Raw genomic sequence first — 15835 nt, forward strand, 5'->3', positions numbered from 1 at the left:
TTGTTTAAGAGCCTCAAGATTTATTAAATTCAAGTTATTTTCAGGGGTTTCAGTATTTTTTTTTTTCTGCTTTGAGTTCTTTTGCCTCTCTCTAGCACTTCAAAGTTAACCATTTATGTGGCTAATCAAGAAGGAAGTTGAGACTGTTGTGGTTTAACGAGGCAGACAGCTCAGCATAGAATCACCAGAGAGCTATTTGCTCAACCCACCCTCCCAGAGGGATGGGGGAGAGAATCGGGAGAAAAACAAAAGTAAAAGCTTGTGAGCTGTAATAAAGCCCTGGCCAGGCACCCTGTATTTATTGTTCAGCATGATGACACATAGTATGAAATATCCCTTTGGCCACTTTGGGTCAGCTGTCTTGGTTCTGTCCCCTCTTCTTCTTCTTGTTCTTCCCCTCTGTCCTGTTCTTGGCAGGACAGTGTGGGAAAAGTCCTTGGCTTAGTGTAAGCACTGCTCTGCAACAACTAAAACATCAGCATCTTATCAACATTATTCTCATTCTAAATCCAAAACACAGCACCATACCAGCTACCTGGAGAAAAATTAACTCTATCATAGCCAAAACGAGGACAGTGATGCTTTATGTTCTTCTGTGATATTTTTTTAAGAGACTATGTTGGGTTAAACTCAAGATATTTTAAAGGGTTTTGGTATTTTTTTCTGCTTTGTGTTCTTTGACCTCTCTCTAGTACTTCAAAGTTTAACAATTTTTGTGGCTAATCAAGAAAGATGTTGAGATATACATTGCCTTAATACATATTGATGATTGATTATAATTCGTTAACTGAACAAGGACAATAGGATGCTTCTTCTAAATTTAGAAAATATTGAACTGAAGGAAGCATCTTTCTAAGGCTATATATTCTCTTTCTTAGACAAATAGACATGTAGATTGCATCCAGAGTCAACATCAGGGAAAGAAGTGTTAGAAAATGTTTAATTTCATCTTAAAATAACTGCACAATGAATCAGGCGATGTCTAGTCCTCTCTTCTTTGTAGATAATTGTGAAGTTGAGATTACATGACTGATTTGTAGGTGGATAATGTTAGTCTGAAACTAGCTAAACCAACCTGAATGACTCTTTCAGGGCATGGACAGCTTATATGGATAAAATGACTGAATTTCAGAAAGCAGAAATTAGGTGATATGAACCATATCCTTTGTATTTCAGTTCCCCATTTTCCCTATCTCACAGGCATTTGAAATAATGTTATTAAAATAATCATATAGTGAATTAGGACATATATCATGATGAAAAGAAATAATAAAAAACTATAAAACTTTTAATACAGTGAAAGTAAACTTCAGAGCACTTAGCTATTGTGTATATTTATGTTCTTTGGGACCCTGACTTGACAAGAGAATCAGTGGAATGCAGACCTTCTGCTCTCTGCATCTGCATACAAGACATGGAGCAGCTGAACTCCTGGTCCTCACTAGGAACCAGCTCAAAAGTGCTCCCCGTCTTTTTTTTTTTCTGTGCTTCCAGCTTTCTTTTCCATTAAAATTAAGATTTGGGATGTGAAATAAGATGGGAAGGCTGAAGTCTTGCCTTGATATTGCATTGGGATACAATTCAAACATGGACATAAAACCAAGAACCTTTAATGTTTTTGTTGTTGTTGCTGTTGTTGTTGTTTTTAAACAAGTTTCTTTGCTCAATAAGTTCAAATTCTGTGATTGATTTCAGTAAACCCCATTGATCAACAAGATTCTTTTTATGACTGAGGCTTTATTTAGCCCCAGTTGGGTCTCTAATATATTATTTTTTAGAAAAGTAATGCTCAAATGGTGCTATAAATTTTATACTAATGACAAGGTGATTAAATAAAAGTAGAATATTTTGGTTGTACTAAGTTCTGAAGCAGATTCTCACTGCTTTCCTCTTTTGTTTCACGCCACTTGCTCTTCATACTTGAAGGATGTATTGAGTTTTCAGGGGCCTGCAATCACAGGTGAAATATAGAACGCTGTATAGAATGGCCTCATCAAAATTACAGAGTCCTGATGACCATTCACCATCAACCACTTGGATCAACTGTTCCTTTAGGTTTCAGGAACCAGATACTTCATCAGTCTCTGTGACCTAGTTCTCCAGTAATTGTTTTCAGTCAGTGTTTGCTGCTAGTCATTCCAAGTAACCACGTTATGTTTGCTTTATGGCTGGCTGATCTGCTAGCAATGTTTTTGCTCTGCCATAGCTTTAGGCCATTATTTACTGTGTGGATCTTTGGAACAAACAGATAGATAGATAGATAGATAGATAGATAGATAAGCAAAATCTAATTGTTGCACTTATAACAACATACAAGTGTCTTGATCATTCTTCTTTATCTTTTCATAAACACACTGACTCTCTTTGACCAAAAATTATTTATTCATAGTCTATTAAATGCAGTAATTATGAGAGAACTCATCCTATAGGTACTGTTTCACCCTTGCTTTCCATAGCACAAATGTAGTTCTTTGATTTCCCCCAACATTTAGCTGTTTTTAACAGAAATGTACACAAAATATTCCCAACGTACATTTAAAGGTCAATCTGTTCTTGTGCCCACTCTGTTAAACCCTTAAGTGCAATATATTGTAATATGTGCTTTATGTTAGCACAGTTTTAATATATATTTGTGAAATATCACGATAAATGCTGCAAAGGAACAAAGCGTATTATGCACCCAAAAATGGCAGGATCTGTTGCCAAGAAAACAGCAGATGTTCATTCAGTTGACAGTGAGAAAAACTATATTCAACATTTAGAGAACTTATTTCAGAGAATTTATGAACTTTTACTAGAGATTTTGGAAACAATGTGAACTGAAAGACAGGAGACCCATTCTATTTTTGATTTTGTTGTGACTTTCTGTGTGGTCTCTAAACAGTCGTTTCACCTTTCTGTGTCTCCATTTCTCCTTTCACACTTTGTCTCCTGTCTTTACAACTTAAAGTCTTTGAATGACTCTGTATTACACTTTTTTAGCACTCACAATGAAACCAATGCAATATAAATAATAATTCTAATGAGGCCAATTTTAACTGTCCTCAACAGACAAATGAAAGAAAATTCCTAATTTTCTGTAATTTCAGAAAAATTACTTGTTATTAATGCTCTTGTGAACACAACAGGAGGAACTGGAGATCTATCAGGCTCATGTTCTGTAAACTTTTTGGCTGGTTTTCATAAAATCAACTCACAGCCGGGCTGGAGTCCAACCAACCAACAGAAAAGACAGGCTTTTAATCAGGCTTCTTTACAATGGAACACATCCATTTGATAAATGAACTAATTAAGCAAATGAATAAGTATAACCTACCACTGTGAATGACATTTATAACTATGAAAAAGCTTCAGCTTCATATTAACAATTCTGGAAACCCAGAGAATAGGACAGAAAAAATGCAAGTTCAATTCATGAAGCACATTTATGTAAATGGAGTTTTACCATGGCTAGTGGTCCAGTATAATGTATGCTGTGTGTGTATAAAGATGACAAGAGAGAAAGAAGACTGAAATAGGGTTATTCCACTCTGAGGTTTTCTTAATATCAGCCATTTCACAGACTGCAGAATATAGCAGTGACTCATGCTCTCTCTGACAGTCCTGTTGTTAAAGCAAGTGGAATGCCACAATACCTGTATCCTCATCCTCCCTTGAATATCCCAAATCCGTGTTTAATCTGTCTGGCACAAAAGCTTGCATGACACAGAAAAGATTAAGATAAAAAGAACTCAGACTCACTTAAATGTGGCTTTATAATCTCAGCTGTAATTTTTCTCATTCATCTGAATAGACATTTCTAGGAATGATCTGACAGCTTTGGAAACAACGAAAGTCATCTCACTGATTTCAGGGAAATAACAGTGGTCTCCCTGAGGCTGTGTGATTGTCAATGTGCTGCCTCACCCGTACAGAGCCCTTGAGTTGGTGGGTTTCTTTAAAATTGTGTTTGGATGTTATGTTCAATGCAAGGTAGTGGTTAATGTTTTAACAAAAGATAAAACATAGTCACTCTGAAAAAAAATGGAAATGATGTTAATGAGTCACAGTCAGGAAAAGAAAAATCCTCAGAGCAGAAGATATTAATGAACATATAGAAATATTGTATATATTAGACAAGAATCATTAATTGGATAACTGAAATCATATGAAGAAGCAAGAGTCTGTGATTAAAACTGAAAAATGGAATTTGTATCATTGTGAAATAAATATTATATTCTGGTCAGGACTGTATAATTTTCACAATTTTCAGATTATTATGTAATTCAAGGTGATTTTCATTTCAGTGTTACTTAGTGAGTTTTTTCTTTTCCTATTTCCTATTTTAACTCTTACCTTGCACTGATTTTTTGTTTTATTTTCTTTTCTTTAAGACACAGTATCCATATTAATAAGCTGTGTGACTGTATCTGCTCCTGTGCTCCCAGGACCAGATTTTTTCTTTACTCTCTCTTTCTCTTTTTTTTTTTTTTTATGATGAGAGTAAGAGTCATCAGTGATTTATCAACCAAGAGCAGAAAATCTAGTTAGTGACAGCCTTTGAAATGAACTTGTTAAGAAATTACAGTCAAATAGAATATTGACCTAAAAAGAAAACAAGAAAAAAGTCAAAAATTATTCACATTTCTAGCTAGCTATGAAATCTTTTGCAAAGAACAGTTTTCTTCATTGTACATTCACTCTAAGAATGTGTTTATTCTGGTAAATGTGCACTGAGATACCAGGACCCTCCTACAGTGTGCAGGCAAATACCGTGAAAAGTATTCTAACCATGCTTGTTTCTACAGCATGTGATCAAAATGAGTGCTCCTGAAGGCAGGAATTGATTTGTCTGAGCTTGTGAGGAATCATTGATAAATCTAGTTTGAAAGGAAAAGGCTGCTGTTTTTTGTGCTACATTCAAGCAGAAGGCTTACCATAACTGGGTGTCATAATAGTACAAATACAATATAACACTACAGTACTGTAGCTAATAAAAGTTAATTCCTCCCAGTTACCACAGCTTTGACACATTAAATTACCCTTCCATATGCTGTTTTGGATTTTTGGTGCATAGTTACTTTATCGAGGTTATTTCCATTATCCTTACTTCACTTTTCCACTCTCCATATATTGTCCCTCCTTGTCATCTGCCTCAGAACTGTGTTATGCTTTTCCTACCCACACACATATCCATGTAGCACTGCTTTAGGGGAAACACCAAACATCATGAAGTAAGAACCCAGGATAAGTAAGAAAACAGGGCTTAGAAACTGCAAAAATTAATTACAGCAAACAATAACAAAAAGAAGGCAAAGATTAGTTCATTCTTCAGGAAAGGGTCTTTGGTTGCATGGATAATACAATGTTAAGATTCACTTTTATGATATGTCAAAACTTTTACCATTGATTTTACTGTAAAATATTAGTAGGGTGGTAACCTGTGGAAACAATGGCAGCAAGTGGAGTTTGTTGTATGGTTGACAAATACAATTTTAAAGCAGGTTAAATTGACTGTAAAGGTGTTTTATGGGTTATTAGCTACACTGAATGCATGAATATGAGAAATGAAAAACAGTCCTGTTAAAGTCACTTGCTATGTACTGAATAATAATGTCTTTCTGTGGTAACCCAACAAATTGTCTTGTAAAGTAGTAACACATTCATAAAGTACAGTAATGTAATAAACTGTTCTTAATTATGGTAGTTTGGAAAAATGTTAGGGATCTTTGATGGAGTTACAAGTTTTTCAAACTGTAGGCTATTGCATTTATATATCCTGTATATTTTGCAGACCATTTATCAGCTGTATAATATGAATGTCCTCTTTAAGCCTATGATGTGAGCCTACACATATGATATGGCATTGACTATGCTACAGTTCATTCTGTAATACATATAAACTAGCTGGACGTTTACATTTCATTCCTTATAAGAACTTGATTACAGTGTGTCTGTTGAGATTAAAACTGTAAACACAAGTGACAGTTGTATGAATCTGTGTGATTACTCCTTATTCTTTAATTTTTATTTATTTATTTATTTATTTTTAGAAATCCTTGTGCTCCATTGACCATAGAATTGAAAATGCATTGCAATGCTATTTTGTTGCCAAGTCCTCCTCTATTCCAGACTTTCTGTTTATTTCCTGGGAAATCTTCATTTGAAGAAAGAAAACAAACCTTCTGCTTTGATCAATCGATTTTAGTTTTTTATCATTAGCTTCATTCCATATGTTCAACAGCCAATGAAATCAGATTATGCTAACCTCCACTGTGGTACACTTACCTTTTTGCAAACTGCTACATACCATAAGACAGGGATAGGAAGTAAACATCATTTTCTCTGCTCATTGCCTCTGTGTCCCCTTAACGTCCATGTCAGAGGCTGCACTAAGCTAAAGTCGGTAGTAGTGTAGAGAAATCAGAGTTGGAAACAATCAAAATTTCGTGTGAGCTGAAAGCAATGCTCTTCTGGGAGAAAGAAGGGGAATATAAAATGTTAGGCAAAGTCACTTAGAAATTTCAAGACTTCTGTGATACATCCAATAATACCACAGGGGACAGGGACATTTTCTTTATGAGAAACAGGCTGCCAGTTGAGACTATTAGCCATTCTGTTAGCCCTACATAATATATCTAAATCATGTAAGCTGAACTGATAACAGATGGACCAACAGAGACAAATTATTTGTGATGTAGCTGATAACAAGGTCAAAGCTGAATTATTGTGAGAAATGAACTGTACTTTAAGAGAGCAGGGGATAGTTTCCAAGATTAGTGAAAACTTGACTTCCAAAATCAAAGCAGTGAGAGAAATGAAGTACATCTTGTTATGAACATGCACTGATTCATAAAGCAAACTACAGGAGTAAATGAATGACAGAGAACAGATTTGTTGGTTATAAATGTGAAGCATTCACAGCACAATACAATTGTCCAGTGCCAGGGACATATTTTTATGGTAACAGTTAAAGCCCTCTCCTGCAAGATGCATGTCATTTCCTGGACAAACTCTAATGTGCAAAAGTAAAACTTTTTTTTTGCTTTGTGTACCTACAGTGGATGACAAAGCTGTGATGACTTCAGTAGTGTTTGTGGATCTCAAATCAGACATAACTAATTGCTTATTAAGAACAAGTGACAGAAGAATAATTATTGGAGGTGACTATAGCATGACTGCAGGGAGAACATGGAAAAGATTATATTTATCTAATTTTAATATTTACAACTAGCTCACTTCACATAGCAGAATCAATTAGTGATTCTATTCATTTGCAGTATATTCTGTGTTTTATAATTTAAATTTCATAAGTGCTCTTTGGTATGGGAATTCACAACAGCCACTGCTAGGATACTGACCTTTGGTATTAATGTTTCTAACTTGTTTTATGCTAAGAAATAAAGGCTGATCTCTTTCTAGCTCTACTACATGGCACACTTTTTTTTTACTTCAATGATCTGTATAGGATAGACTTATACCAGGCTCCAAAGATGTAAGTTTTCTTCAGAGTAATAACTGACTGTTCTGAAGCCTGCTCATTTTATTCTATTCTATTCCTTTTTAATTTTTTTTTATTTATTTATTTATTTTATTGAGCCAACTCTGCTTTGCAGAGTGGTTTTTACTCAGAGGATCCCAAAAACCTCACTCAAACCAATAATCATGTGTTGATAGGTGAAATTAGTTTCAGAATTCTAATGAAGCTCAGCAGCTGGGAGACAGGCAGCTCATCTGAAGATTAAATGAGAAAAATTGCCACTTTTGCTGGTTCCTTTAGAAACTCATTTACATTCTGTCAGCTCCCATTAGGAATGAGAACTGCGAATATTGAGGGAAATATGCATGAATTCAGTGCTGAAATGGCCAATTGTGATCGGTTCCTTCTTGCTTACCAGGCTGCCAGAAGATTTTATGTAGTTATGCCTTCTGGAAACACTGGGTGATAATCTGCTTGCTTTCAACTGTCTCCTAACATTTTGAATTTAACATAACCAAAGAACGAATACTCAGTATAACAAGGAGACCAGAGTATAACAATGTAATCCTAATGATTGGGATTAAAGTTCCTGGAGTCAAGTACACAATAAACTGTCCTACTGAAGTGGGTTTTTTTTGTTTGTTTGTTTTTGTTTTTGTTTTTTAAATGCACATGCATATATATAAACTCACATTTTTATGTGACAGGAAGTGATGAATACAAAACAAGCAGACTCAAATCAATATAGATTTACAAGTGTAGCATCTCATGATCATTCTGTGGTTAAAAAAGTAAGATAACTGGATACTGGTGAAGTCACACTCTCCTGATTTTCTTGCCTGTTTTTGGATCCAAGCACTGGTAGAGCTTCAGTACTACCTTCTTATGTAACACTACCAACAGAAATGATTCAAATATTTTACTTCATTTTGTACCCCTCTTATACCAAAAAGGTACCTGACATGAATCACATCATTCTTCTTTTGAACTCTTTGTTACAGCCCTGTATTTTTAAATAGTTGAGTTCTTATCATAACAATGAATTTTCATGAGTTGTGCTGACAAGAGACAACAGTAGACTAGTGGGTTATATTATGCAGGTGTTACCCATCTTTTCTCTGACTTTGGAAATATTTATATTGACCCCACATAGAGGTGGCTGTGCCAATGAAAGAAATGCACTTAGGATTTTAACCAAGGATGCAGAAGACAGTGCATAAGTGAATATAGAAAAAGTAACGATATTTTTGAACATGGGAAAGCATAATGCTGTGGTGTTGCAGATTTTTTTTTCCAATTTAGTTTTCTCTAAATAAAAGATGTAGAGGATCAGTAATGACATAGACAATATACGGTGTTCAATAAATATTTTCCTCCTTCACCTGCAGGAGAATTTGATGACAAATTCATAGTTTCAATGAAAAATTTGTATTCTCTATTTCTGCACTGATTAGGAAAACCGCTAAATAGAAAATATTTATTGATTTTTAGATTCATGGGATTAAATAGCTTATTCCTAACATTTCTTAAATAAAATAAGATCTTCAAAATGTTTTGTTGTTGTTGTTGTTGTTGTTTTTGGTTGTTTGTTTGTTTTGAATAAAGTAGGTCATTGTGAATAGTCTGGCAATCTGAAAATCACACTAGCATCACTGGAATAGTACATAATATTTACAAGTCAGTTCTACAGAGTATGCTAAATAGCTTGAATCATGAAGGCAGAAACTTTACATTTGCATTACACTTGAAGGAGATGATTACCTTCAAGCAACTGATGCTGCAGAAGTGGCCATGACAAACAGCTAAAGTAAACGTATATTTTGAGAGTGATGTGATGCAACTCTATGATGATGATGAGTGTGAATACAGAGATAACAAAGACTTTGTATGAAAGTTTAGAAATGTTAAACGATACTTTATATAGCTGTAGATTTAGATTTTCAGGGTGCAATATATTAACTGTACCACTGATATGTATCACTGGTCTGCTCCTTCCACTTTTCTAAAGAATATAGAAAAAAAGACAGGATTTGGAAAAGAGGTATAAGAATGACCCAAGTCTTGGAAACCCAATTTCAGGTCTGTGGAGAGAAGGGCTTATTTAGCTTACTTCATAAGGTAGTTTAAGAAATGACATGATCACAAAATTATAAGCATTTAAAGCACTAGAGAAATCTGAAAAAAAAAAAAAAATCAATCCAGGACACTATAGATTTATCATAGAATCTGATTACTTATTTCAAATTCATAAAAACAATCAATACCTAGAACCAGAAGAGAGATTAATTTAGGCTCAAGAAACAGCAAACAGTATTAAGCACTGGAATAGATGTTGGATGCTGATGGACTCTTTAACACTTTAAAACTTAAGTATGTTTGTAAAAAGGTGTGTATTACTTTCCATAATACGTATCCCAAAAAGTACTTAATGGAACACTAGTGGTATTTACTTGTATATTTAACTTGTTTCCATAGCTTGAAAATGATGCTAATTTATATTTCAGAAATTTTAGAGAATATTTATCACCCATTTCCACTTTTTCTGCATTTATATCAAAATAGAGAAAATTGTCTTAGCATGTCTCAGTATTAAGACATAATTAAGTTGGCCTCAGAGCTAAGAACTGATGCTGGTATTAAATGTAAAGTTACGTGTAAACTGTTGTAGAAAGAAGAAGGGAAGGGAAGGGAAGGGAAGGGAAGGGAAGGGAAGGGAAGGGAAGGGAAGGGAAGGGAAGGGAAGGGAAGGGAAGGGAAGGGAAGGGAAGGGAAGGGAAGGGAAGGGAAGGGAAGGGAAGGGAAGGGAAGGGAAGGGAAGGGAAGGGAAGGGAAGGGAAGGGAAGGGAAGGGAAGGGAAGGGAAGGGAAGGGAAGGGAAGGGAAGGGAAGGGAAGGGAAGGGAAGGGAAGGAAATAGTTCAGTTGTAAGGATCTTCAAAGATAACCAAGTCCAACTGCCTGACCTTTTCAGGGCTAACCAAAAGTTAAAGCATATTAATGAGGGCATTATCCAAATGTTTCTTGAACACTGACAGGCATGGGGCATCAACCACCTCTCTAGGAAGCCTGTTCCAGTGTTTGACCACCATCACAGGAAAGAAATTTTTTCTAATATCCAGTTTGAACCTTCCCTGGTTCTACTTAGTGCCATTCCTGTGTGTTCTATCATTGTTTACCAGGGAGCAGAGACTGGCACCTTCCTCTCCATTTCCCCTCCTCAGGAAGTTGCAGACAGCAATGAGGTCAGCTCTCAGTCTTCTTTTCACCAGACTAGACAACCCAAGTGTCCTCAGATTCTCTTCACAGAACATGCCATTTTACTACCTTTGTTGCTTTTCTCTGAACATGTTTGAGTATCTTAACATCTTTTTTCATATGTATATATATATTTCAGAGCTCAGAACTGCACACAATATTCAAAGTGAGGCTGCACCAACACTAAATATAGCAGGAGAATTTTTTTTTTTATTTTATTTTTTGACCATCTGTGTGATGCTTCCTTGAACTGATCACTAAATGCAGTTTGTCCTCTTGACTGCTAGGGCATCTTGCTGACACATGTTGAGCCTACTGTCAACTAGTACCCCCAGATCCCTTTCTGCTGAGCTGCTCTTCAGCCTCTCTGCTCCCAGTCTGTACCTGTGTCTGCCATTACTCTGTTGCAGGTACAGAACCCGTCATTCTCCTTTGTTGAACTTCATGCTGCTGATGATTGTCCAAAGCTCCAATCTATCTAGAACCCTCTTCAAGGCCTCTTGTCCCTCCAGAGTCAACAGCATGCCCCAGTTTCCTATCATCTTTGTAAGGATGCATTCCACTTGCTGCATCCAGATCACTGATAAAAAAATGTTGAAATGAACTGTCCCTTGAACTGAGGCCTAGGGAACATCACTAATGAATGCTAGTTGTTTTAGAAGACTGGTGATTGGTAGATCTTAATTTTTGAATGTCACTCCAAGTGATAGATAGTGAGTAATACATAATAAAGATTCTTTTTTTATTTGCCTGTTTTTGATACCTATAATAGAGTGTTTCCAAAAAAAAAAAAAAAAGTTGTATTGATTTTTCTCTGAGATTTGATTTATATACAGAAGATGTACATAGATAAACATGATCTATTTGCATTGTTGGCATGTCTCATTTTTTCTCTGGCACTCATAAGTTAAGAAGCTTTCTTCATTAATTTCCATACAGGTCAATGACCTATATAATAGCTCTGTACTGTAAGCACTTTTATAGTCTATAAATTGCATTACATATTAAAAATATTATCTCCACATAGCAAACTATCTGTTAATGAATAGTTGAGTGAGTATAATGCATGCTGAAAAATGAATAAAGATTTCATAAGGCAATTAAGCTGAGCATTATGTTTGCATTACTTTGTGATATTTGCATTACAAAAGAGTATTGTATAGTGAGAAAAGTGATATGAAGACAGATGTGTTATTACTGTGAAACTTAACAGCCTTCATAAGTAAGTTCTCTGTTCTGTTCATGCCATGCTGAAAAATAATTTGTTTTGAAGATACAACATTCAGTATGTCAAGAACAAACATTTGTATATATATTACTGATTTACCAAAGAGGCTAATAAGAATGTGAATACATATTGACCATTTGTACCAGATTACTATTTTATGAGATTAAAAAAATGGGGCTGTCATACAATTGGCAAATATATTATCCTCTTTCAAATAACAACTCAAGCCTCTTCTGATATAATTGTATTTTACATGAAATTATTGTAGCTGTTATGTAACATTTGTATTGAAGTATTGCCTGAAGAACAACCAATTGCACTATAGTGTATAGAATAAAACTCCATGGTCTATTCTACAGTATGTATTTGGAAAGAAGTGTGATAGAGGAAGGAAGAGGAAGGACAAAGCTTAACGTGGGCTCTGCAGTAGAGAAACAGACTGATTTGAATTGTCAGGTAATCACCATGATACATATTAACTGGGTGTCATATTAGCCTGAGCATAGTGTTTTGTTGAAATTTATGAACTTTGTAAAAATAACCTGATGGAAGCTTTGTAAGTTTTGTAAATTAGCCTGAAAATGTATGATGTGCTTTTTTGGGGAGAGGCTTGCTCGGGTAAATCACCTACACAATCCATCAGCAGCTTTGGCTTCTGTAGCATGCTAGTTTGCAAGCAAAACTCTGCATGGTGCTGAGAGTCATAATATGGTGCTGAGCAAGCAAGACCCTGAAATGAATTCAATATAGCTTTGAATATATTGCTCTGGGATCCGTGCTAATGTATCTGCATGGTGTTGCACTTGTGTGCCCTGTTGACGCTTTACTTAGAAATAGGTTGGCTGAGCGAGATAGCTTAGCTGATACAGCTGCCAGCCACTCTGATTGTCTCTGGGCTAAGGAGCTCACAGCTCCCCAGTACTGTAATACCAAGCAATTTTTCAAGCTGATTGCCAGAATTTACAGCATTGAGACAGTTATCCGTGTTGGTTAATCTTGAGCCATATTAATTCAATCCAGAACCATGGATTCTGGGCTTCGGAGGATACACAATTTTAGGGGTGCCAGATCTTCCAGCAATTGAGATAGGGCTGTTTTCTTTCACCAAGAAGAAATGGTATTTTTGGTTTTGTATTTTGTTTCAATTCTGGATTAAACTCAAATTTCAAAATATATAATCATGAAATGGAATCACAGAATCACAGAATCACAGAATCGTCTAGGTTGGAAGAGACCTCCAAGATCACCCAGTCCAACCTCTGACCTAACACTAACAAGTCCTCCACTAAACCATATCACTAAGGGCTACATCTAAACATCTCTTAAAGACCTCCAGGGATGGTGACTCAACCACCTCCCTGGGCAGCCCATTCCAATGCCTAACAACCCTTTCCGTAAAGAAGTTCTTCCTAATATCCAAACTAAACCTCCCCTGGCGCAACTTTAGCCTATTCCCCCTCATCCTGTCACCAGGCACGTGGGAGAATAGACCAACCCCCACCTCTCTACAGACTCTTTTAAGGTACCTATAGAGAGCGATGAGGTCTCCCCTGAGCCTCCTCTTCTCGAGGCTAAACAACCCCAGCTCCCTCAGCTGTTCCTCATAGGACTTGTTCTCCAGACCCCTCACCAGCTTGGTTGCCCTTCTCTGGACTCTCTCGAGCACCTCCATGTCCTTCTTGTAGCGAGGGGCCCAAAACTGAACACAGTACTCGAGGTGCGGCCTCACCAAAGCCGAGTACAGAGGGACAATCACCTCCCCAGACCTGCTGGCCACACTGCTTCTTATACAAGCCAGGATGCTGTTGGCCTTCTTGGCCACCTGAGCACACTGCTGGCTCATATTCAGCTGCCTATCAACCAGTATTCCCAGGTCCTTCTCTGCCAGGCAGCTTTCTAACCACTCATCTCCCAGCCTGTAGCGCTGCTTGGGGTTGTTGTGCCCCAGATGCAGGACCTGGCACTTGGCCTTGTTGAACTTCATACAGTTGGCCTCAGCCCATCGCTCCAGCCTATCCAGATCCTCCTGCAGAGCCTTCCTGCCCTCGAGCAGATCGACACACGCACCTAACTTGGTGTCATCTGCAAACTTACTGAGGGTGCACTCAATCCCCTCATCCAGATCATCGATAAAGATATTGAAGAGGACTGGCCCCAGTACTGAGCCCTGGGGGACTCCACTACTGACCGGCCTCCAACTGGATTTGACTCTATTCACCACAACTCTTTGGGCCCGGCCATCCAGCCAGTTTTTAACCCAACAAAGCGTACGCCAGTCCAAGCCCCGAGCAGCCAGTTTTCTGAGGAGAATGTTATGGGAAACGGTGTCAAAAGCCTTACTGAAGTCAAGGTAGATCACATCCACAGCCTTCCCCTCATCCACCAAGCGCGTCACTTTGTCATAGAAGGAGATCAGGTTCGTCAAGCAGGATCTGCCCTTCATAAACCCATGCTGACTGGGCCTGATCGCCTGGTTGCCCTGTAAGTGCTGCGTGATGACACTCAAGATAATCTACTCCATGAGCTTCCCTGGCACTGAGGTCAAACTAACAGGCCTATAGTTCTCCGGGTCTACCCTCCGGCCCTTCTTGTAGAAGGGCGTCACATTTGCTAGCCACCAGTCAACTGGGACCTCCCCTGATAGCCAGGACTGCCAATAAATGACGGAAAGCAGCTTGGCCAGCTGCTCTGCCAGTTCTCTCAGTACCCTCGGGTGGATCCCATCCGGCCCCATCGATTTGTGTACATCCAAGTGCTGTAGCAGGTCGCCAACCATTTCCTCGTGGATAGTGAGGGCCACATCCTGCTCCCCATCCCCTTCCACCAGCTCAGGGTACTGGGTATCCAGAGAACAAGTGTTTTTGCCGCTAAAGACTGAGGCAAAGAAGGCATTAAGAACCTCAGCTTTTTCCTCATCCCTCGTAACTAAGTTTCCCCCCTCATCCAGTAAAGGATGGAGATTCTCCTTAGTCCTCCTTCTGGTGTTGATGTATTTCTAAAAACATTTTTTGTTATCTTTAACAGCAGTAACCAGATTTAGCTCCAGATGAGCTTTGGCCCTTCTAATTTTGTCCCTGCACAGCCTCGCAACATCCTTATAGTCCTCGTGAATGGCCCGCCCTCTTTTCCAAAGATTATAAACCCTCCTTTTTCTCCTAAGCTCAAACCACAACTGTTTCACAACTGGTCAGCCAGGCCGGTCTTCTTCCGCGCCGGCTCGTCTTTGGGCATGTGGGAACAGACCGCTCCTGAGCCATTAAGATTTCCTTCTTGAAGAGTGCCCAGCCTTCCTGGACTCCTCTGCCCTTCAGAACCACCTCCCAAGGGACTCTGCCAACCAGTGTCCTGAACAGCTCAAAGTCAGAGAGTTCAGAGAGAATTACTCCTCTCTGCACAGTTCTAATTAGGTATGAAGGATGGGAAGAAGGATGAAGTGATGGGAAGATTAATGATGAATGCTTGCTTCCTCAGGGCCCCTAGCAGTTACCTTTTATTTCAAGCTGTGAGTTAGAGAATGAGTATTCTAGCAATAGAAAAGAGACCATAAGAAAATATCTTAGTAGTTTCTCTAAACCAATGTTTCTCAGCCTTTCAAAGTAGGTGTCTGCTTATTCAAAGTTATATTTTCATGACTCCTCCCTTACAGTTTCTGTAAAAGCAAGCATAAAAGTGTATCAGTAGGAAGTCAATAGAATTCACTTGTATGACTCTGGAAAGGTCATCAGAGAATACTTTCTCTTGAGATTAGGGCGTTCAGGAGCAAGGGAGTGAGATTATCTTCATTTCAGATGGTAATTACATTTTCAGCACTGCATTAGCACTTGGTTGCCTCTCGTGACACCATGACTCTGGGAAGGGTAAAATGAAGTACCTTTTCTGCTCTTGTATCTATCAG

The sequence above is a fragment of the Anser brachyrhynchus genome, assembly GCF_964034855.1.
Source record: "Anser brachyrhynchus genome assembly, chromosome: 1".
Taxonomy (NCBI): Eukaryota; Metazoa; Chordata; class Aves; order Anseriformes; family Anatidae; genus Anser; species Anser brachyrhynchus.